Consider the following 21,831-nt stretch of genomic DNA (forward strand, 5'->3'; position numbering starts at 1 on the left):
CTACACTTACGTTTTACTCATCTTGAAGAGTGACTCGCAACCTTCTCTATGCAACTATAGACCCACCTCCTAGCGTTCTGTGTCATCCAAAATTATTTGAGCATTTATTTAACTCTCTATTGAAGCAATTCGAGGCAACTAGCTTTTTCTGTCCAACGCAACTCAGTTTTCGGAAGGGCCGTTCTTGTATTACTGAGCTAATTGAGCTTTTTCACGACCTTGCAGAAGCAGCTGAAAATAGTACACAAAATGATGCGATATCATTTCATTACGATAAAATATTTGACACTGTCGGTCGCGCGTTAATGCTACAAGAATTGATGGTTCTAAAATAGATGATAATGTAATGAATCGAATTGTCAATTTTTTTTAATTATAACAACCAATGCACAGTCATCTGCGGTAAAAAATCTAGATGTGCTGAGGTTACTTCAAGTGTGGCTCAAGGATCATTGATGGGGCTACTTTTATTTCTAATCTAGGCGAATGATATTGATTCAATAATTTGCATCTACACAACAATGCTTGCGGACGACTGCGCGGTCGACAGAGCGATTTGAGACGCAGAAGACGCTGCGGTGCTCAAGCAGGATATCTTTAATATCGGCTCGTAGAATAAAACTTAGAATTCTGCCTTTAAATACTAACAAATGCTACCCAATGAAAGTCTCTAAATCGGAAGATATAATTAATATCGAAAAGTTTGGTGAGAGCACGCTTTGAAAGGTATCCGAGGTTAGTTACCTGGGCATTATGCTTTCGGGGGACCTGACTTTTGGCAAGCACGTGAACATTATTAGGAATAAAACCAGCAACATACTAAAGCTCGTCACTAGACCACTTCAAGGTATCTCTCTGGAGCTAAAAGAGCCAGCTCACCGTTCGTTGTTTAGACCACTTCTGGAATGCCAAAAAGCTACGTGGGATTGTTGTCAACATTGCTAGATAGATAAGCTTAACGAAATACAAAACCGCACCTCTCGATTTATAACGCCAAGGTTGCTGAAATAAACCATAAGTAAACCAGGAATGAAAAATTCACCGACAATACGATACACCCTAATGCGAAATTTGAGTGCAGCTGAAACGTTCTAATTTCGCGATATATGGGCGGGCACTGACAATCTGTCTCGTGTGGCAAGTTGCAAATGTAGCGAAGTGTGGCACGACTGCCTCGGTAATCGGAAGATCGCGAGAGGCAGCGCGTGGGTGACCCGTGGGCGAAATTCACAGCAGCCGCCGCAGACCGACCTACGCTCATGCAGCGCTTTGTTTCCATATGTCTGACGCGCGCTACTGTGGCGCCATCCTCTCTCGCGTTGACCTTCTTGTACGCTGTAAACGTTTACAAATTGGTGTAGCAATTATTTTCCTACTTTGTGCTCCTAGTTGTGTTTATCCCACTGTACACACTCTGATGATGTTATTTTAGGCACCTGCAGCATGTATTCAAATAAACAAGAGTATTTGATGGTTGGAACGGACAATGTTTGCTGAAATACGCTAGAAATTACCAGTTTCTGTCGAAAGGTGGTGTCTTCCCTTCCTGCCAGGCAGAATGATATAGAAAAACATAACAAACACAACCTAATTAAACCTTCGTGATGTGGAGATAAAGTGGAAACACAAGCAGCACTTTATAGTTTCCTTCCCGCCTCGGAATCGTACACACAAGTCTAAACGACACCTTTCCCTATCCGCACAGTGTTGAATAAACGTTTACACATGCAAATTCACATATGAATTTCCTGCTCCCATCATGAGAAAAAAACGCGCTATATCTTGCACGTATTTTATCGGTACCAGATACCGCTGCAGCTTTCGGTATTACGTCTGAAAATCACTTAGTTCTACAGAAAGATACACGTCTGATTATTTAGAGCTAATGGGGCCCTACAGGCAGGTATAAAATTTTACCACCAAGGCTCGGCTTCCTGTTTTACGACGAAGCTTTAGGTCAGGGCTAACTCCGATTTCCGTGTTCTAATAGTTGTAAAACTCAGGAATGCTCTTATTCGACAAACGCTAAACCGGTTTCAATAAAATTTTGTTATTTAGCAAAAAGGCCGGTTGTATTCTAGTGACTGTATGAAGGATAATTTTGTTATAGGGCAACACATGGTTTGCCATAATTACCCTAAATAGGTAAGTAATAATAAACGAAGTGCAGTAGAATGTTTACAAATGTTTAACATTATACCTAAGACAGATATCGCACAGCTGTAAACTCCATCTGTTAAGGCAGCTAAAGCTAAGAAATTTAACACATAAGTTTATAGTTTACAGTGAAATTGTTACAATGCTTAGAAAGACTTTGCAGAAAGCCTACTCGCAAATTAGTTCCTTATTGCTGAACGGTGTTTGAGACAAATGTTTAACAGTGCAACTAAGACAGATATCGCAATACTGTAAACTGCATCTGTTAGAGCAGCTAAAGTTAATAAAATGTGACATAAAAGTTTACAGTTTGAGTAAAACTTCTACTATGGTTAGAAAGCTTTTGCAGAAATCCAACTCACAAATTTGTTGTACATTGCTGAGCGTCGTTTCATAGACAAATGTTTAACATTGCAAGTAAGACAGATATGGCGCAGCTATAAATTTCATCCGCTAGAGCAGCGCAATTAAAAAATTGATATATAAGTTTACAGTTTAGTGAAATTGTTAGCGCGCTTAGAGAGCTTTTGCTGAAATCCTACTCACAAATTAGTTGTACATTGCTGAGTAGTGTTTAATAAATAAATATCCTCCGCATTAGATTTCTCAAAGGGCGCAGATAACATAATTGTCATAACACTCAGCCATCGCTGAGTTACAAAACATGAAAATTAATTTTCCGTTTCTACTGAAATTTCGCGATTTTTGAGAATTCGCGAAAAAACATAGCGTAAACGGCCCCTAATTCTAACTTTTTTTTAAAGCAACAAGTCGCATCTAAATAGGAGCAGTGGATGCCAATCCAAACGACTTGTTCTTGTTCATTTAACTTATTAGAAGCTTTTGAGACAAAGCTTTTTCTTAAGATGACACTAAAGGAAAATTATCAATCCAGCTTTATTGATAGATAATTCATCTAGAAGCCTGTCATCTTTTTTTGTGTTCGCCTATATGCGCCTTTTTCTGTGTGCAAATAGCCGCTGAAGGTCCCACTGTTGCTCCTCAATTTGAACCACCTGCGCCAAAACGGACGGGCTGACGTTAGCGGCATGTGACTTCCCTCTTTGCCAGTCTTTGTGAATCATTCACTGCTGACTTCTTATGAGAGGTACCATATTCAACAACTGGTGGCGATACTCTAATTTTAGATTTTAGTCGGTGTCTCGCTTACAACAACTCTGATATTACTACGAATGACAAATTAGTTCTGAAACAAGCTCAATGTCTCAATCTAGCTCGACTTAAGGACTTACTCTCGTGACTCATTAAGAAAACTAATAAACCCGGCGCATGGCTAACACGCCAAAACGACAAACAAAAACGACAAACACGACAAACAAACAGTTCTTATTACCAAGGTAATTATTGTTACTCTGGAAATACTGTGATTATAGTGGGATAAATATCTAGCTGCATGCAATTCTTCCATTGTCTAATGGCATTCACGTCAGCGCCGTTTTGCTAAGCCGTTCTCCGATTGGCCTATCCCTTCCCACATTAAATACTCTTCTCTCTATGTCTGCCTTTTTCCTTCCAGGTAATCAGACATTTCTGTATCAGATATCAGAAAGAAAAATGTCATTGCGAAAGCCTCAGTGATCCGTTTCAGAAATATATCATCTACAATTTCGTTTTCATCTGCTTGTAACATCTTTGCGAAAGCACTGGAGTCAAAAAGTGTTATTCAGGCAACCATTTAACACAATCTACACCAGAAAGCCTCATCGATTCGCTTGGTATCCTTCCATAGTGTGCAGTAGCTCTTCAATATCCATGGAAGCAGAAGCACCAATCTTAACTTCACTAAGCCATAGCCGTTTCAGTACGCTGACACCGTTTTCTAGTTGCATTCACTGGCTAGCTCAGCTTTTACAAGTCACACAATCACAAAAGGTTATTAAAGCAAAGCATTGACGGTTACGAGTTGAAATGGTTGCATGTAAAATGGTCGCCTTCTTGTCCATGTAGTGATCATGCCTTGGCTTTCGGAGAGTAGAAATGGGAAAAAAATATCGTGCGGTCTTTACTGAAGTCTATACGGTATCATTCCACTTTGAGCCCTGAGCTGACTGACACCCCGAGGCGTTTTCGGAGTCGAAAAGCGTTTGTGAAATGGGTTGAAAGCATCACTTTGTTTGCGGGGATGTCAAGCACACAGCTAACGTACACAAAAAGGAAGCAAAATGGCATAGTGGAATTGGATAGGAGGTAGAAAAGTGGCCCCCAGGGTACGGCATGCTGACGTTGGGCGAAGACCCTGAGATGAACCGATTTGTTCGCGACAATGGCATCTAAGGGGAAGCTTTATCGCTTACGGAATTTGTGTGAAATATTTTGATTGTTGTTACTTCTTCAAAACACTGTGATATTGGTTGTTAGCCCTTCCCACGCACATAAAACAGTCGCTTTAGTGAGGTAGGCGACGGCGGAAGGAAATCCCAGGGGGAACGCGAGTTCACTTGAGTTGGTAAGAGCAAGAAGGACAAATACAATTGGCATGCGTAGTTTTGCTAGTATTGCGTGAGGCGCAATCGTCGTATCGGGGAGACGTGTCTACGTGGTGGATATAAGCGGGATCCGAGAATTGCACCAAAAATAAACGATAGAATTCACTGCGTTGCCTGGCTTTAGAGGAGCACAGTGTTGCAAGTAAACACGCGAAAATTGTTGCTGACATACGACTCGGCTTCGGGAATTCTGCATTTGTGAAGATTGCGAAACTAGCGGGAAGGCCGGGACGGCTAGTGACGAAACAAGACCTGAAATGCATTGGGGCCTTAGAGCACTGCAGACGGCTTTCATCCGCCCTGCCACAACAGGGGTATGCGCTCCCATGAAGTGCTGATAATTGGCGAGAAATACGTGTACGTTGTGTGGGGTGCATGCAATTACGACAAATGTGCTCTGTGCGTGTGGCAATAAATCCTGATTTGTGACACGCTAGCGTGTGCTGGATTTTCACATCCGTGTGCCGCATAATTCCTTATAAACAATGAATTCAAGTATGCAAGGAAATATACAATAGTTAATAAATTAGCAGGGCAAAACAGAGATAACGCCAAAGATACTTGCGTGTACAAGCATTCATACGAGAAACAACAGAAAAAAAAACGCATTCTTGCGAAGCGCGGCGTTAGCCCGTGAAATTTTAGGAGCGTATTTCCTTCACCAAAGGTCACTTTTGCATACACTATGTATAGCGGAGTGGTGTGTTCTTCTTAACCATTCTCATCATCGTCATCATGGGCATGCGTTGTATATATGTACCATAAATGCGAGTGTTCCCGTGAGGCATGATAGCAAAGATATTGCGGGAGCTTCAGGAATGGCGGCGAATGTTTATCGCTTATCCTGACCCACCAGAAAGGTATCTCAGTTAAAATGCGCCTTTTTCTGACCCATTGCGTCCTGCAGGCTTTAATTATTTATTTATTGACAATACCTTGCAGTCCCATTGAAGGGCATTGAGTAAGGGGGTAACACGTTTATATATATATATATATATATATATATATATATAAACCATTAAAAAGGTGACAAATCTACGTGTACACGCAAAGGTTGGAAACAAAGTTAAAATCCGTTGCAACCTCAAAAATATTAGGAGTACAGTGTACTCAGGTTGCTGTAAAATACGAGTATTCCGCGGTTCGACGTGAATGCTATATTGTGCGAGATAGGGTTCTATATTGCGCAATTTGTGTACGACATTCAATATTAATCTACTGTGACACGAGAGTAAAAGAACGAGACAGAAATTGCGCCGAAATGCTGAAAAAACAAAATAAATAGCGCAGGATGGTGCAAATGGCGTGGTGTGACGCAATGCAGCGATCGGAAAATGCCAGCCTGCGAGGCCGGCAGTGCTACACGCTGTCTTGCGATGCCACCGGAAGAGACCGCCAACGAGCACCGTCATCGATGTTTCCAGCCTCCGCCCCCTCTCGCCTTTCCTTATTTAGCTTATGTACATGCTTTCACCGCTCTTTATATGACGACATCGTTTTCTCTCTCGTCGTCCTGCGCTAGACTCCATTGTTCCCTCACTCTTATTACGTTCCCTATCGGCCGTCTTTCACAAAGCGACGGCGGGCAAAGTCCTTTTCATCGTCTCGTTCTCGTTCCTGCGCTGCGGCACTTCTTTATGAGTTTTCCTTGTTCTTTTTATATCGACAGTTTCTCTCACTTTTCTATGTACCTTCACCAGTAACAAAAGAAAAGTGCATTCCCGAAAGGATTCTCGCCTTTCCGCGAATCTTCCTTTCCCCGCGGTTCCTATGCCGTGTTCCTCCTTGGATCTTTATTGCAATTATTTATCTCCCCACGCACGTGCCTCGGACTTCTTTTATTACCTTAGTTTGGCGTCAAGGAAACCCTCATAACGGGAGCAGCCAGACGTAGGTCAGGAGGCGCAGGCGTTACCACGCCAGCAGGGTTCTTTCATCGCAGGCACGCGCCACAATGCTCTCGAACTAAGGAGGTTCCGTGGAAGAAAACACGCACAGAAACATATAGAGGGCGCCGGGATTCCGCTAAGAGGCATCACGAAAAGGAACAAAAGTGCGCAATCTGAGACTCTGCTTAATACCTAGAAGTTTTCATACCGTGGTAGCTGGCCGATATTGGTGTGCTACCACCTCTATGAAGAAAGAAACAGAAAGAAAGGAAAAAAAGAAGGAAAGCCAGGGAGATTAACTAAATCCGTGCTTGATTTGCTGGCTAATATTTTGATACAGGCATGAGTAGCCAATACTTTAGCTGAGATTAAGTTGGAAAAAAAAGTATTTGGAGCAGGCCAAGTAATGCGTAGGGCAGATAATCGATGGTCTAATAGAGTTACAGAATGGATCCCAAGAGAAGAAAAGCGCACCCAAGGACGGCAGAGAATTATGTGGTGTGATGAAATGAGCAAATTCACAGGCATCGGATGGTGTCAGCTGGGGCAGGATATAGGTAATTGGAATTCGATGAGGGAAGCCTTCATTCAGGCAGTGGACATAAATATAGGCGGCCGCGGCACTATTTGCGTACAAAATTCAACAATTATCTACTATGAGGAGAAAGCAAGAAAGAAGGAGACAGAAATTCTGCCGAAATGCTAAACAAATAAAAAAATAAAAAAAATTACGTAGCTACTCCTCAAGGAGTTATCTGAATGATGCGCAAGCATTTCGTAGTAACCACCTGGTGTTGAGTGCTCACACTTACCGCTGCTGCTAATCCTAGCAGTGCTCAGCGGCTGCGGTCGTCTTGGCGCCATTGCGGTAAATGCGACAGCGCAGCGGCGACACGAACTACTGCGGAAGGCGACGCAATGTGAACTGCTGAGGCAAGCAAACTACTGCAGGTGGCGGCGCCAGGTACGCTGATGACGTTCCGATCCGAAGCCACGGCTGCTTCATAGTTACGGCTTACTAAAGGTGTGCCTAGTGCGTGCCTCAGTACACACGTCACGTGGTCGCAGAGACGCGCTCGCGCCACTGCTCGCGCGTTCGTCGTCGTCTTTTTCCACAGCTGGCTCCGATGCCGCAGATCATGTGAGCGTTCCCATACTGCACCTCGCGCTCGTGCCACTGCTCGCGCCGTCGTAGTCGTCTTCTTCCACAGCTGGCTCTATCTTGAAAGCGATAGTCTTTCGTAAGTTTCGTCGGAAGTAATTCAAATTCAATGAGAAAGAGGCCTTTATTTTGACAGTGGACATAAATATAGGCGGCGGCGGCTGCTGCTCCTGCTGCTAATGATGATGATTACAACGATGATGATTGATGATGCGTATGCATTGGAAGCACCACGCCTTGATTTCTTTTTCTTTCTTTTTGCTTTGTTTCTCTAAAATTGTTCAGGATCAAAGTGATAGGCTGTCATTACAGGCCTGCTGTCCAGAGAGTTTCGCTCTGGCGACGCTGCGGCTATGTATGACGGGAGTAGCGCATGCCATTCCCGGATTTCGTAGTTTCACAGGGTCCTCAGAGTAACCGCTTTCGACACTTTCAACACGTTGATCAACGGCTAAGCTTCATGAGCAGCCATCGCTTCTTATTCTCTCGCCTTCTCTTTTCCAAGATTTCATACAGAGCGACTCAAAACAGTGTTCATGTTTCTCTCCTTCTTCCAGTTAAAAAGGCTGTTCACTCTAATCTATAACTTACGTTGGCACGAACAGACACACAGGGAACGGAAGAACAGCATGAAGACAAGACAACAACAGTTTGTTGGAAGCAGCGAGCAACATCCCAACGTCAGCGATACAACATCAGAAAAACTTGGGCCGCAAGAAGGAACAAGAACAAAAGACAAGATACAAGTGCAAAACTGCAAGGCTCATGAAGATCCATAATGAAATGACGGAGAACCATGTAAACCCGTCTTAGCAAGCCAAGGCAGTAAACCTGCTCTTCGGGCACAGCTTGCGGGTTCAAACATCGTGGAACGGTAATTGTTTGTTACTAATGTTGAAGGCGTGTAAACAGCTTTCAAATCGCAACATTCTGTCGCGCGAATTCGAACAAAGCCCATTAGGTTCACTTCCGGGCTCAAGGAACGAACGTTCGGTATATACAATGCTTTTAGAAAAATGGTAAGGGGACAGTTTGGGATAGTTTGCTAGATATTTCTCGTTCGTGCTGCTTTTCTCTCGCTGTTACAGGCAGATTTTAATGGTGCAGATAATCCGACCGCCTGCCAGGGTGACTAAAGTTAATTGCCCGTGTAATAATGGCAGGCAAAGTCACGCATATTACAAACGAATATACCACGCATTACAAACGAATTTGATTCATGTGTTGCTTTCCCTCCATCAGGAATTGTATGCGTGCGCGTGTGCACTTGTGTTCTTCCTTTTCTTTTCTTCTTTTTTTTTTTTGGTGTGTGTGGATGGGCTTTACTTCTCCGCTTTCTTTTCCATCTTTCTATCTCTCCTTACCCCTCCCGAAGTATGGCAGCTAACCGGATGTTCGTCTTTCCGATTAACCTCTCTGCCTTTCGCATCGCATTTCTATGTAGAATACATATTTAAATAATATGGCCTTGGTTTACGTTCATCAGAAGCGCTTTAAGTATTTTCATGTAAGTTGCCACATATAGATGACGCCGCGTCCTGTCAACAAAACGTCGGGGTGAGAAGTCATACAATTTCAAAGATAAATGGCTTTGTGACATTATGCAACCACCGGTTCTATGCATTGTCCGATCACAGCTAGCCTTCTGTCACGATTTAAATCCTTCTTTACTCCATCGACTTTAACCAATCCTCCCAAATACACCAAGCAGACACATACGCGTATTTCACTGTTAATTTCAGTGGTGGACTCCGGAAGTGCTCTTTTTTGTTGTGTTTTTTGTTTTGGTTCTTGCGAATCAAGCATTGGCCATCTTTGAGAAACCTGTCCGAAGCGGCGAACCCAAGAGAAGCGGGAAGCTGGGCTGCTTGGCTCCCATCATAGCCAATGGGCATCCGGCGAAGGGATTCGAACCAGGCACCACAATCAGCCGACCCTATCACTCTATCTGTTGGGTCATAGCTCTTTCAGAAGCACGAAGGTTCACAGCCTTGGAGGCATTTAACAAGGCTATTGGTACAGGTGCTAGCAACAAGAACCAAACCGTGCACAGACACGGAAGACAACTCTCCATGCATTCAGCCAGTGTGTGCTGAATAACTGTGCTGCAGCGGGGTGCCTAAGAGCCAAGAACCTTTCTGCGATTCCTAAGGATGGATGCGCAGAGGACGTCACTGTGTGTCCTTGAGTCAGACTGCTATATAAACTATTTAGAGTGCAAACAAGAGACAAGGCCCAAAAGGGAGGTCAAAAGGGAGTCTCTTGTCTGCGCTCTAAAAAGTTTATCAAGTATGCACCAACTAGGCCCACAGAAAGTTCTAAGCCACACGGCTATAATTGTAGTCGCAGGTCACCATTTTCCCCAAGCCCGTTTATTCTTACTTTTGAGAAATTACCAACTCCGTTTCATTCTTTGCGTGCCACCCTATGGAAGCTACGCAAAAATTCGGTCATCGAAATTTACTACTACGCGCGCAAATCTCGTGACCACGCATGATCGCGCGAGTGGAGTGAGCCCACATGTGAGGCTGCCGCGACGGCCTGCTGATGAAAATTAACAACTCTGTAACCAAATTTCTTCATTGTTAAGGAATTAAAGTTTTTTCGCGCTTGTAACTGAGCCTCGGTAAAGAACACTTTCACATAAATGCTGGCAGAAAACACCTCAGGACTTCTTTGTTGCGAACGCAACTACTGCAACAAGTCTTGCTAGCCTCCACAGCATTGCACGTCATGTGTGAAACGGAGCACAAGGCACACAATGCGACGTTTAACGGGGCCTGTCCCGCATTCTTTTTCGCGATCCCTGACTCAGTCTTCCCGTCATAACCAACGAATCTCGTTTCTTGAATTTGCCTGCATAGTTCCGCTGCATTACGCATTCCCTCCTTCAAGTACATTCACGAACAATTTTCTATAGCTATGAAGCCAACGCTCCGGAAACGCAGCCCATCTCAGTGTGCTACCTCTTCTGGATATACGGTCTCAATGTTGATTGTTTCCCTTATAGAAATTACTGAGTAATGCAACTTATCATGGTTGCATTTGTTCAGAAACTTGTACAAAGAACTTTCATGTGTGGTTTTTTTCGGAACCCACAGGTACCGTGATAAAGTGCACATTCCACAACAACTTTATCAGCGAATATGGTGGCACTCTTCCCTTTTCCGCCTAGCGACGCAAGAGTTTCTGGAGAAATTATTGCATCACGGGCCTTTAATTTCCTCCCGTCTAACCTCAAGCACAAAATGTCAGCGACAAACAAAAAAAAAACAAATACTGTAATTACAGAGCTTTATGCGGCTTTGTGAGAAGCTTGCTCTTCTCACCATATCACAATATGCTGGGTTCCTTGACAGAGAAGCATTGAAGGCAACAGGCTTGCCAATAAACTGGATACATCTACAGAATCAAATGCTAATAACCCTTCCTTCGCCATCCCTGCCATCGATTTGAAACGGTTTCTGCGGAAAAAACTGACGTCGTTTTCTTCGCACGGCTACGGTCGTGCGAAGAAAACACTCAACCAAGCTTCCTTTATTAAAGCCACATTGAAGAAGTTGGCCACCTACATAAAAAACACGACAAACAAAGGTCACTTCCTTTCCACTTCGAATAGGCCACACGTATGGCACACACTCTTACCTCTTAATAAACAGTGATCCTCCTGTCTCTAGGAAATGTGGTGAGACGCTAACCGGGCTCTACGTCTTGATTGAATTTCGGGAAGTAGAAGAGCATAGAAAAATCTGTAGGAGCTCTTTTACGAGGTCGCCACTTGTTTCCCGTGAAAGTTAAAAAACCACATGGAGCCAATGCCCCATGCAAATGGAGCCAAAGAAATAGTTCCACTCAACGTGAAAGCTGGGGAAGTGCGCAGCAGCTAGGCGTGTTAGAACAGATTTTAACGATTTTCGGTTAATTCGCTTATTTCATGAGTATTCCTGTATTTTATATTATTTTAAATCTGGTTAGTTTAATTTTATCCTGTTTTGCACTGGTATTGCCTTGTTTTGGCCCTGTTTTGCGCTTTTGTTTTCTGAACAGGACGACATGACACATGACACAGACGGCGACAGCCCGGGCCCCTAAAGTGCTCCACAATTAAAACACTTTTTTTCCCCGGTTATCATTTGCAGCATGCCCATGCCAAACTCGTCGCCACCGAAACAGCACATCTAGAAAAAGTCACTTTGGAATATGCAATTATTTTTCTCTTAATACATCTAATACCATACGAGTATTATGTACTATACTATGGCTAGTTGTCATTGTTGAATTTTTTTTTTCGCTGCGGAATAGGAAGACTATTACGTAATTACGCTTTAACACATTCATTGCTTTTTCGTCACAGGGACGCTGTAGGTGCGGAAACCTAAACGAAAAGCAATACCGAACTGGTCTGGGCTACTTGACACTCTAGAGGAAGTACAGGCGCTTTACCGTAGCTTCGCCTGGATTGCCGCAGCATGTTTTCCGCGAGTATTGCATTCAAGGGCCTACTTTACTGAAGTAACCAAGTTCGGCTTCTTACACAGTCACTGACTGCGTCTTCATCTGCTGGAACCTGACCGTTCTATGAACCCATGCTCGCACGCTGTTACAGCGTGTCTGCCACTACATGGCAGCGGAGCTTGACATGTTCGTCAAAATAATATATATTGTGCGAACTGGTGAGATCGTTCTTCATACTCGCCGAGAACGGCCGGAACACCCAGCGTTAGAGTAATCATGCGATTCCAAACGCCAGAGCACTTAGCCGAACGCTCTTCAATCTAACTCTCACTTAGACTCACTGTCAGCCTCCCAAGAATCGTTCCGGTCTCTAACTACGCCACTGACATTTGTATCTGGACATCGGGTGTCACGCAGCTTTATCATCGCTCTCGGCTTCAGAATGTAGTCCCACTAACAAGATCGCATCTTCGCGCACAAGGAGTGCAGTTGACGTGTGAAAAGTGAGCAGTGCCGACACTTACCAGAAAGACAATGTCTCCGTACGGGATATCTATCGACGTGCAGCTGATATTGTGCTGCAAAAGTCGCAAACTCTCGGAGGTGGTAATTGACAGAGACTTCTGAAGTACTCATGAGAACTACGTGAAAAATGGCTGACAACAATTTGCCGTGTCTTTGGGTTCCTAGCAACAAACACCTAAAGAGTGTTCGTACAATCCATGCTGCTGCTTTACCGGTTGTATCTATTGTGTTCTTACGGCACAGGATACCTGCTGTCAGCATAGCCGAAGCCTAAGCCCTAGGTTATGTCTTAGCTTACCACGGAGCGCGTCAATGATAGAAATTCTTGCAATTGCTCAAAATTCTACAATCAGAACCCCATCATCGTTGAGACAATGCGTGTGCATGTCAGACACTTTGCTCTGATCCCTGCTTATCCCCATGCACGCCAGGCTCTTTTCAGAAATGCCCCGCATGACATTCAGTGCAGCTGCCTGTGCACATCATGCCTCGCTTACATAGTGGTACGCATCCGCTGCCAAGCCATTGATACCTCCATAGGGTATTAGCCGTGCTCCAGTAAACCTCACAGTCCGCGAATAATGACGTCGTTCTACCGCTTCTGAACTTCAGCCTGTGCCCTCAGGTGCTTCCGCCGGGCATCTTCTTGGCCAGCGTTTCTAGCACGTCCGAATTTGACATTGAGAGTATGGATGCCGAGAGTTGATTATCAGCACAAATTGCAGCTCACAGCTCTGGTTCTCTCACGGATGACTTCGCCAAAATGATTGCACCTGATCTCTCCTCTGCTCAGGCCAAGGACTTCCGTCTCCTGCTCTAATCGTACAGTGACATCTTTGATTTCGGCGACCGCGAGGGCTTCAGAGAATGTCTCACTTGCCACCATTTGCAGACAACCAACTCACCTTACTCCTCTTCTATGATAAATAGGCTCACGGCACCAAAGTTAATGATGATGGGTCGACTACGGCAACCCCTTCCGTTGGGAAGTGCTGTACTTATACTGACAAGAGGGATCACTCAACTGTACAAGGCTTCGCATGCCACAATGTCTATAAATGCCAAACTCTCCGTTCTCCCCTGTGCTGTTAAAATTACTGACGCAGAAAGTCCTGGATAATAAGCAGATCTTATGCGAGTCAACGCCAGCATTACGCCGTATGCAGTCGTTCCTCTGCTATAAAACTATGATCAATATACTTGAAAATATGGAATTTCACGAGCAGTTGAAAGAGAAAGGCCGCTTGATTTCATTTCACTGCTTACCCGGCCATTACGCGATCATTGGAAATGATGCAGACAAGGCTGCTCGAAGCCACGTAAATACCACTGCGATCCGATTCCATTCTCAAGGCCACACGCTTCGATGCAGCTTCGGTATCTGGCAGGCACACTGTAATTAGCCGAGTGGAAGATCGTGCATAGAAGGCGCACCAGGCTACACGCCACCTACTGCTTCGCTTGCGATGGCCACAACTAAGAAAACTGCTGAACAACTGAAAATAAAGGCAACGGCATCGACGGCGGAATCTCGCTTTGGTCCGGCGGGAGACACGCCAGCGTTAATCAGAGCGCGTACTCGAGTTCGCGGCGCATGCTGCGCACTCTGCCACTCGCATTCTTGAAGCTGAGCGCGTCGCAACTCAACTGGCTGCCCAAGACACTATATACGGAGTCACACCAAAATGCTTGTACCGTCGCCGAAGCGGCTCAGCAGCTGGACGCCACTCGCCAACAGGACGCCGCGTGTCGTCATGCGATCCTTGGCTCCGCACCACGTCGGACGGTCTGCCGCCGCGGCGCGGTTGGTTAGCGCTCTCGCCGCTGCGTATGCAGTCTCGTTGCGCTCCGACGCGTCGCCCGCGTGCGCCGGGGACCACTTGATTCTTACTTTTCTGTCTTGAAGTTTGGCCGCTCGCCGTACGCGCTCGGCCTCCCCGCAGATTTGGCCTTTGGCGAAGTTTCGCACCATCTGTCTCGAGTCACTCAACACCGTGTGACAGTCTGCGTCGGCGATGGCCAGGGCAATGGCCACCTCCTGCTCTTGTTCCGCTCAGGCGCTTCTCATGCTCGCTGCCCTCCTGGTGGCGCCGGTCGACACCTCTATAACGACCGCGGCGAAGGCGTTCCGTTGGTATTCGGCCGCGTTCACGTACAGGGCGTGCTCTTCGTTAGCGTGCCGGTCGATGAGAGCCTTGGCCCCGTCGTTCTTCTTCCCTTGTTGAACTCAGGATTCATATTCTTGGGTATGGGGCCGATTCTGGTCTGGCGTCGGACCTCTTCGGGAACGGGGAGCTTCAGCTCCGCCTCGTTCGAGCGTCCTATTCCCAGGTCGTCCAGTATGTTCCTCCCAGCTTTGGTCGTGGACAGCCGCTCCAGATGACGTGGACGTTTCGTCGCAGACGAAGGCAAAGTGCCGCTCTAGAAGCTCCCACCGAAAGGGGCGTTGGCCCGGCGAAAGGTTCCCGCCATTGCTGCTCTGCCCGCAACGCCACGTCCTCGGCTCGCCGTTCTCGCTTGGGTTCGATATCTCGAGTTAGCTCGGCGTCGTGGTTAGCAATATCTGCCCGCCACTGGCGCTTGTACTCCACTAGAAACACAAACATGTAACCATAATTGACGAACACTTCAATACAGCGTCGGGCTTAACCCACTGCTAAACACCGGGGCTGCACGTTTCAGCTTCGCTGGTTAACTATCTGTACGGAGTGCTTGGGCGGTGTTTCTTTTTTCGATTGCCTTGTGTGAGCATCTTGAAGTCTCTAATGATGCCCGCGAACATGTGAACATCTTTTTTCCTTCTTTCTATTCCCCCTTTCCCTTCCCCCTGTGTAGGGTAGTATTCCCGGGTTTACACACCTGCATTATCTCTACATTTACTCTCTCTGGTGTCAGTTCTCAAAGGAACCGTTCAGATAATGTGATGGTCTATGGCAAATTCTGGAAGGGAAATGACAAGTTTAGATTTCTAGACAGGACTATAAAGGCTGATATCAAAATTATCAGGAACTTCGCAATTGCAGAGCTATGGTGCCATGAGCGTTACTGAAAGTCGGGCGCAATCTTCACCGAGAACATTCACCATATTCCCAGAGAAAAGTATTAGGCCCTTACCTCTACCTCGTATTCGCACATCGCTCTAACCAAATAATACAATGCTAGGGAGAAAGGACTGATAGGGAAGTAAGAAAACGTCGATGGAATAGAAATTTTATTTTAATCTAGCTCTACGCAGGCTAGCCTGTCAGCTCGAAAGTTGGAAAGTACCCTCTGCAGTCGATAATCAGAGATGTAAGCAGAAATTGAAGCCTGGGGAACACATCAGCAGTTTGGGAACAACAAGTGCAACATGGTTAACCAACACAAAACTCGAAAGTAGAGAGCTTCATGACATGTTTAGATCGAGACATGCGATGCGGCATGTTATCGATTTCAGCGGTTGTCACTTTTGTTAACAGACAAACGCAACTGCTAGCAGCTGAGGTGTTACAAAGATTTTCTTATAATACCGGAACACCCGGTGTGTTAGTTCCGTCAATACCTGGTACGTTTACCGTGTTGATATACTTTCCATAATCATTATAAAGCTGGCCAGCTTCGGAATAATTTGTTCTTAATAATGTGAGTGCGTAGGAAGTCCTCCTTGCAAGTTCTACTTTAGGACCTCTTACTGTATCAAAATGTTACGATATGCTCTCATATGTTCTGTAAAAAAATTTGAATTGAATACCGCCGCCGGGGCCCTTCTTCAAACGAGCATGCTCTGCTCATTTCCGAAGCCATTCCGCTTTAATAAAAAATTAAAGGGCCTCCCAGTCTTTCTTCTTATATTTTGATATTCCGAGCTTCAAAGATCCTTTCGCTTGTTCAAATATTGCAGGTTTCCGCTCGGATAACACTAAAATTTTCTTTTTTGACATCACCGTAACTTAATCGCAAATCTTAGTTACTGTGTTTTCGTGATTTTTTCCCAACTCGTTGATACCTTCCACAGTGCCACCCCGACTCCTTTTGTCTCAGAAGAGAAGTTGAGAATCGCGAGAAAATTGAGGGGGTGTAGCTTTTGTTTTTTCGGAACCTACATTTTACGTGAACTTGTCGTCCTAAGAGTTTCTTGACGGCTCCCACGTAGCTGCTCGGGCGCGGCTAATAGAATAAAACGGTTGCCAATACCGAGGGCACTGAACACGTGGGGTCTCTGAGGAGGTACAAAGGCGGAAGACAGTTTCGATCTTTTATGTTCGTTTCTTCCGTCAGTGTCAACGCCAATGCCCCTTCTCTGACAGCGATTTCAACAGGGTCTTTTGTACTCTTTCTAGAAGCCTTGAAGTGCATCCCTGCAGGGCCTTTCAGTAGCGGCCGTTCGCGTTTTGTTCATTTAGGTTTTTCGCTGTTAACTCTTCATTTTTTTACGCTTCCAGTTCGTCGCGTGAGCTTCTGAGCTTCACTACACTGATATTTTGATTCCATTTATCATCATGTTGCGTAGAAACTCATGCAGAAACCTCGAGGTTCTGACAGGTTCGGATAAACTTTTTCTCCATAGTTTAAAAATATTTTCTATAGCTTATCCAGCCTATTCAGATTGAAGACGGAAAAACTGCATTTCTTCCTGTTCTTGTTCCGCATGTCCATACTGTTTGCTCCGCTACTTCTGTGGCCATTTGTGGACTTATATACTCATGTCGGTGGCGGCACAAGTTGTTTCCAGTTGCTCGTTCATTTAGGTTACGTGCTGCCTTTCTCTTTTGAAAGCCTGATGTTCCAGGAAGCAATTGTAAATATACGACCGCTCAAAGCTAAGGACTGGAGAACAGCAGCGTAACATCACCCAACTACAAAAAAATAAAGACAAAAAATGCTTTGTAGGCTTTCGAGTGGGAAATTACTATAAAAAGAGGCAACTTTTAAAGAATATTTGCCTTGCCCTAAGCTGGAGTTAAATCAAAGGTTCTCATTGCTGCATCGTGTGCACTTTGTGTGGCTCTTCCATGATATCTGTCTTGCTGCTTACATATCTTGGAATTGTTTCGACTGACAGGTCATTGCTTTCCGCACCTTTTAAAGCACTATAGAACACCTTGGCTCTCATCGACTGCTTGTCGCTTTCTGAACCTGCTCTCGTACTTTTATACGAACTTGAAAGAAAGCACGACAGTGAGCAGTCAAAGATAAGTCCGCAAGCTGTAAGAAAACGAAAAAAAAAAGAAAACAAACAATGATTCACTTAATCCCTAGTAGAGGAGGGAGTCTGCTGCGTTTCAGGATGCCGTCATGTGACCCTTCCAACTGGGAACCTCCACTTCAACTCCCCCCACCCCCTTCCATCTATTTACTCCGCGAAGCTCTCATACGTGGCTTTGCATAATTTTCAGAATCACCAAGGAGAAGTTCATCGATCGCCCAAGAAAAGCAAGTTCACATACAGAGGAGCTAGTCAAGGTAAATATCGGGGGATGTCAATGAACTTGCGAGCGCGTAGGAGCTCGCCAATCAGCCTTCTGTGTGCATTTGTTGTGCTCCGTCCAGGTGTCATATATCAGTTCGATAGTCCGCTTTGACACAAGGTGTGTGCGTGCGTGTGTGTGTGTGTGCTATGTTATGAGTTCAGGTGGGAGTCATGGTTGGAAGTCGGGAGTCACTCTAAGGGGTCACTGGCCTACGCAGTTGGAGTGTCTCAAAATGGGTAGCTTGCCTACGCTACTGGGGCGTCACATGAACTTAGCTTAACGGCCCAACCTCGTCATTCGTATCCTCATTACGAGATTGACTTGTTGATGCTGAGTTTGAAGACGGGGGTCTTAAGGAGCAATAATGAAGTTTAATTACAATTTTACCTGTGTACTAGTAGTTGCGTGAATATCGTAGGGCACAGCTACATTATGAGAGCAAACAGTAACTTGTCAAATAGATAGCACACTACATGTCGAAGCACTTTGAATGGCGGAGCACGCCTCAACACCGAAGATGTCTGCTTTATTGTCATCTCTCTTCGACAGATCCATACAACAGAGAAGACGGTGATGTCGTGTCCCTCGAATCAGGTGGTCTGATGACGCCTTTGACTCCATCTTTGTGACGAAAGAGCGCAATGTGTGCTGCTTAGTTCAATGGGAACCAAGCGCACCGCGCGATCACGTGGTTTATTGCCCGAGTAGTACCACAGAAGGGGTCATCAGCACAAACATTCGCTAGGAGGATTGGTAACTCGCTCAATCGATGCACCTCAGATTGTTGAATGAGCTGAAATGAATGGTACTTTTTTTCAGCAATCAGCTGGTTCTCCATGGCGGTCCGCTTGGGCTGCTAGTAGTAGTGGCACGATCCCTTCGCCATGCACCCTTTTAACGCGAAAGCGCTAAAGGTCCCGTGTAGCAGAAAATTCGGTGTCGGCGTCGGTGTCGGCGTCGGCGGCGTTGTCCGGCTAACAAAATTATCCCGGACCACGCCGACCACGCAGGTCCTCTGCGTGGCGCAGAGGCGCTGGTGAACTAATTGAATTTCTCGAAGTCAAATGCGTCAGCAAAATCGTAAAGTACAACTTAACCACAACCTACAGGCATGATAGCATCGGATTGTAATTTTAATATACGGGAAAACATAATTCTGTTACGCTGAAACTTGAACACAAACCTATTTTCCAGCATTTCTATCATTCATACAGCGGCGCACCCCAATCGGTGGTCCTTGCAAAAACGCCATCCATATGGCACTCGCCTCCTCGGCAGCGGCGCGCCGAGGCAAAGGTGCAGAAAAAAGGAAGCTGCAGTTGCCGGGAAGCCTGACAAACAGTCAGGGATCTTTGATTGCTATCGCGTTCCACTCTTAAAGGCGAAGCTCAAACGTCCTCCAAACTTTTCAGAAACTTCTTACGGGAGACCTGGGAGCCGTCTCTTTGTTGGGGTCTCATGACGAACGCAGCCAATTATTCTGCGTTTGGTAAACACGCAGGTTCCGGAAGAAGATTTCCCCAATGACGGCGCGAGCAAGTCGGTTGAGTAGAGTCGGTGGTCTTGACCGCTCTGCAACGAAGACGCGCCCATCTGCCGGCGTGCTACTTCAGTCAATCAATCAATAAATAAATCAATCAATCAATCGATCGATCAAATCTTTATTTCCAACGACAGTTGGGGGTCCCTTAGGCGAAAAGCGGTAATAACACCGCTTGAAAATGCCTTGACTTCATTTCAATGCTCAAGCTGACAAGGAGTTTCAGTGAAATGCTGTTCTTGCGATCATTACAATTACGCCGGAATTGCGCTTAACAACTCTGTTCCTTAAGCCCATGCAGTGAAACCTTAGCCGCGCGAGCCGTGCGTCAGCGCTACAGCGCGCGAAGAACAATGCGCGTCAATATTTTTTTAGATTTGCGCTGTGTAGAGATTGATTATCGATGAGTTATCTCCGCAGAGGCTTGTGTTTTCTGATGAGATATGAAAGTCGTAGCAATGTAGGTGAAAACCTAAGTCCCCCCACTGTTCGGAAGACTCAACGTCAACGCGATTGCAATGTCACGTGACGGCGGCTTGGAATCTCAGTGTCAGTGTAGAGGACAACATGTGCTGCACACGAGAGCGAGGACCTCGCTAGTTCAGGAGGCTCACATTAATGTTTCCGTGCACTGTGCCGCTGCCACCTTATTTTATCACAGGTGTTCATATCAATACAACGTTCTTACTTAGTACGGCAACTATTGCGATCGCCCGTGTGAGTAGTTCTAGCGGCACTGCACAGGGCGCGTTACTGATGCATCGACGAATCACATCGCATTTTTCTTTTTCTGTGCGTCTGCGTGGGAAACGTTGATCGATGAAAGAAAGATCGAGTTGTACAGCGATCCGCCCAATTAAGCATGATATGTGTGACCATGCCGAGTATGAAAACGCACTATTGCCTAAAGATGAGAAAATAGAAGAAAATGCGAGCAGGGTAAAAACTGGAAAAAAATTATCAGAGCACGTGTAAAACTGGACAAGCAAAATTTAATAACAGAGACTAACTGAAATTAATGCACGCAGTTGGAAGCGTATATAGAGGATGTCTCGGCTAACACTATCGCAATTAAGAAAAAAAACCTTGCCTGTGGTAGAGCGCACAATACTAGTCAATAAGCAGGTCTACTCGGAGAGGCGGGCATTACTAGCACAGAGCTATGAAATGCATAAGTGACTGACCAACAAACATTCACGAATTAAGTTTTAACTAATTACCTAATGACACATATTGCAATTTACGAATTCGAGCGGTTGATGCTGCAACGCATATCCGCTTGGCAATAATTTTGTGGATGGCTACATTTACGAGATATGCGCCGTCAAATTCAACTTAATTGCTTCACAGAACGTCCTTTTATGCATTCAAGCACAAACGTAACTCAAACGCCAATGCATTTCTCCGCAAACATGGAGGAATTAATACCTCGAAACAGGTTTAATACTGAGATATCGTACCAAGTGGAGCCGCCTTGCGAAGTCCTCTGGCTCGAATTTGTAAATTGAAATACGGGCCATCAGGTAATTAGTTAAAAACCTAATTAGTGAAATTCCGTTAAGTAGTCGATTATGCATTTCATTTTTTGTGCAAGTACCACCTCTTTCTATTAAAAGGCATTTGAAAGTGTTTGCTGAAACACCCGGTATAGCATCTATATAGGCAGTGAATCATATACATAACATCGATTTGACATGCTGTGAGGTCCGCATACGTCTTGCTTCGACAATTAATCTTTACTGACCGTTTTATTTTAATTACAGATAGTGATAGCACCATTTCTTTAGTAAAATAATTTACTCTGCACATTTCGTCATATTTGACGTCACAGTTCATCATATTTGACGTCGTAGTTCGTCAAACAACACCCTGTATTTATTTGGGCATCGAGGCTCGATCCTATAAAATGAGCAGGATTCCAATAACCGGGCTGCAAGAGCGGCCACATGTGCACCAGCAGTCTCTTCCCCCCCCCCCCCCTTTTTTTTTTCTTTAGGCAAAGCTGTTATGAATTTTTTTTCACCTTTTCACACTTGCGTATCTGGGCCGAAAAAAAAAAGTTGTTCGGTAGCGATTTCTTGGCTCTGCAGACACAATGTGGAGTCCCGCGCAGCTCGTTAGAAGTGACTCGAGATAGAGTGTCATT

This window comes from Dermacentor silvarum, chromosome 8 (genome assembly GCF_013339745.2).
Source record: "Dermacentor silvarum isolate Dsil-2018 chromosome 8, BIME_Dsil_1.4, whole genome shotgun sequence".
Classification (NCBI taxonomy): Eukaryota; Metazoa; Arthropoda; class Arachnida; order Ixodida; family Ixodidae; genus Dermacentor; species Dermacentor silvarum.